Genomic DNA, 3,614 nt, shown 5'->3' with positions numbered 1-3,614 from the left:
CATCTGTAACCTCGGCACTTGATGGAGTAGAGTGGTTGCCTCTATGCTCGCCCGCTTTTGCCCCCAGGAATTAATATGATACTCATTTTTGGTGTAGGCTGTGTGAACCTTATGACCATATACACCTCCGAAAGTGGAAATCTCGTTTCTTAAATTTTTCGGTTTTCTGACGGGGAATCGAACCCACGTCTTTCCGGGTGCACCGAGCATGCATTTACCGCCTTGGCCAGGCAGCCGCTAAAAAACATGGAACGCTTCACGATTTGGCGTGTCTTCCTTGCGCAGGGCCATGTTAATCTCCTCTGTACCGTTCCAATTTTAGTGTACGTACCGCCGAAACTATTGAATGCTGGAAAATTTGCAAGTCACGTATCGTGGTCTCTGAGGCCAGTATCTTGTTTATCAGGTCCTCATTGTCATTTACATGGAGTAACTTCGCGCTGATTGGAGAGAAATCTGTCCTATCCAGCGGAATGTTGTGTTTTATACGACGTAGCTCCATCGTTTTTACTGTCACCTACTACATGAAAGGGACCACCCTGTCCTCATGATGCCTTACAAAGAATGCTTGTCAACCTCTTCCATCCCTTGAAATTAGTACACTCACTCTGTAAAGATGGTAGAGATCGTGAGTCATGCAAGTAAACTCTGAAACAGTAATCATCTCTGCGAAGTTGAGATGGTCGATTAATCAATTTTTAACGGAGAAAAATGTATCCAAATGAGATACATTGTACCTAAGATGCATTCGCTATCGTTGAACACATCTCATCTGCTATGCATCCACCCTTATTCAAAAAAGTGGCTACTGACAAATACATTTTTTTTAAATTCCAATTTCCTCATTTTTATCTCCAGTATATTTTGTTAACTTAGCTTAGGATTGCAGTCTCATAAGCGCTGATGTGCAGATTCCAAGGCTGCAAGACTGAAATCGAGCACAGTCTGTTGGTGCCGGAATTTTTTCCGCAGGAGTTCTTTTACGTGCCAGTAAATCACCGACACAAGGCTGACGTATTTAAGCACCTTCTAATATCATCGGACTGAGTCAAGATCTAACCTGCCAAGTTAGGCTCAGAAGGCCAGCGCTCTATCTTCCGAGCTACACAGCCAGCCCAGCTATAAACTGCGTGTAATTGTGGTAGAGAATTAGTGTTATGAGTGGTGTATGAGTTGCAAGGAACAGGGCAAACATTCAGTTCAAGAACCATAGAATAAACCATTTAACGTTAAAATTTCCGTCCCAGTTCGGAATTAAACCCGGAGCCCTCTGAAACAACAGCCACTATGCTCACCATTCAGACAAGGAGCCGGACAGCAGTAGAATTAAATGCACTTATTCTTATTCTTATTATAACCGGGTGAGTTGGCCGTGCGGTCAGGGGCACGCGGCTGTGAGATTGCATCCGGGAGATAGTGGGTTCGAATCCCACCGTCGGCAGCCCTGAAGATGGTTTTCCATTTTCACACCAGGCAAATGATGGGGCTGTACCTTAATTAAGGCCACGGACGCTTCCTTCGAAGTCCTAGACCTTTCCTATCCCGTCGTTGCCATAAGACCTGTCTGTGTCGGTGCGACGTGAAGCCATTAGCAAACTATTATTATTACTCTGTTGCCGAAGTTACCTGGGACGTTTTTCTTAGGCCGATTGAATGTTCAGCCATATTTCCTTGGTGGTGGTAGTGATTAGTCGTTTGAATGGGAAGTGCTGTTAGGCATTCGTCCTCCCTTAAGAATACTTAAGAGGAAAAATGAAAGAACAATAAAGATACTGGTGAAAGAAAACGAAGGACCATGGAGGGCGTGGAATGGAAGCTTCACAAGCCTAATGCCATGGAGATCGGAAGAGACCAAAACTGATCAAGAGAGGTCGGAATGGAAAGATATAAATGAGATGTCTGGGACAAGTGTTTTGTTGTTTCGGATCATCAGTCCACAGACTGGTTTGATGCAGCTTTTCATGCCATCCTATCCTTGTTAACCTTCTCATTTCTATGTGACTACTACATCTGCTCTAATCTGCTTGGTCTACCCCTGGTGTTCTTAGCGCTTACACTTCCCTCAAAAACCAGGCGAACAAGTCCTGGTTGTCTTTAGATTGTCCTCTCTCTTCTCGTCAATTTTAGCCAAACCGCCTTCTTCTCGCCAATTCTATTCAGTATCTCTTCATTCATGATTCGATCTACTCATCTCACCTTAAGTATTCTTCTGTAACACCACATTTCAAAAGCTTCTATGCTCTTTCTTTCTGAGATAGTTACTTTAACGTTCGAAGTGAATAAATTTCTTCTTTACTTGTGCTAGTTTGCATTTGATGTCCTTATTTCTGCCATCATTAGTTATCTTCCTGCCCGAGTAACAATATTAATCTACGGTACCAGTGTAATAGTGAGTCATGTGTAACAACTGAGCTAAGGATCTCACGGCTACAACTCGCTCGTCCTAGTTCAGAGCCCCTGGAGGCTTCCCCTTTCACACGCATTTTACGACAGGTCGGAAGTTGTGGTCACGTTTCAGTAACTTACTGTCAGAGTTGAAACCACGCCTGTTAGTATTACGAAGATTATGCGTAGTAAAACCAATAAGTCTCGTGTAATAGCTCGGGCTCTGAACATGCTCTACATGCATGCATTACGCTGTGCTAGATGCAAGAACCCCCAGGATATCAGCACCTGGCCAGAATAGCAAATTGAGTTAGCTGGCGGTGTCGTGTCGGAAATGACGAGGTGATTGAATAAGACCGGCTGTGGGTGATCCGTTCAGCTAAAGCCGATTTCTGTTTAATTATTGGAATTGTGTTACCAACTGCGGAAATCATTCGGTATGCAAATGCACATTATTAATTCATTACGCCAAATCGTATTAATAAGTCCACAGGGTATACTGTCTGCTGAACTGGAGGATCAAGACCTTCCTTGTCGGTTTCCAGGGTTAGCCTCTCTTTAATGGTAGTAATGTCAAAGATACTGGGGTGATTGTACTTTTCAGTGACTTTACAACGAGATAAAGAAGTCTTCACTTGAGTGAGATCGTGGAAATGACGTCGTTATATTTACGCCGTAAATGTGCGAATGCAAATGCATTACGAACAGCGACTACTGCTAATCTTTTCTCGAGTTCATTGTGCTGCTTGTTTCCAATCCCTAAAATGGATGGAAGTTTTGTTTCCGGCGAAAAAATAAAACTTTTCAAATGGTATAATTGAAACTCAACTCACTTAATTTAGAAGAACTTTCCATTATCCAGAGTATCAACTGTTTTACTACGAGAACCGCCCAGAAATTAAGTTTTCCTATTCTTAAGGAAAAACGCCAGTTACATGGAAACTTCAATGGCATCAGATACAGCAACGTTAGAGCTATTTTTCGACATAACCACCAGCACTGAAACACTCGTCATATCCTGAGATCAACTTTTGTATGCCGGTGTCGTAGAAGTTTGCCGCCTAGGAATGGAACCAGCGTGAGACATTCGTCTTCAGCTCTTCATCCGTGTGAAAATGCTGACAGGAGGACAGGAATTTCTTGATGTGCGAGAAAAGATGAAAATCCCTGGAAGCAAGATCAAGACTGTACGGTGGATGATCAAACACCTCCCAGCCGAAGTCCGCAGA

At 43.3% G+C, this 3,614-nt stretch overlaps 1 non-coding gene across 1 annotated transcript; it reads right to left on the bottom strand.

Moving 5' to 3' along the window:
- Positions 1–240: 240 nt before the first annotated feature.
- On the bottom strand, positions 241–343 carry LOC136859325 (U6 spliceosomal RNA). Its single transcript, XR_010858970.2, has one exon. It is a non-coding gene; the product is annotated as a U6 spliceosomal RNA (small nuclear RNA).
- Positions 344–3,614: the final 3,271 nt, after the last annotated feature.

This window comes from Anabrus simplex, chromosome 1, assembly GCF_040414725.1.
Source record: "Anabrus simplex isolate iqAnaSimp1 chromosome 1, ASM4041472v1, whole genome shotgun sequence".
NCBI classification, from domain to species: Eukaryota; Metazoa; Arthropoda; class Insecta; order Orthoptera; family Tettigoniidae; genus Anabrus; species Anabrus simplex.
The sequence above is the reverse complement of the archived record's forward strand: the minus strand, read 5'-3'. Positions and strand labels throughout refer to the sequence as shown.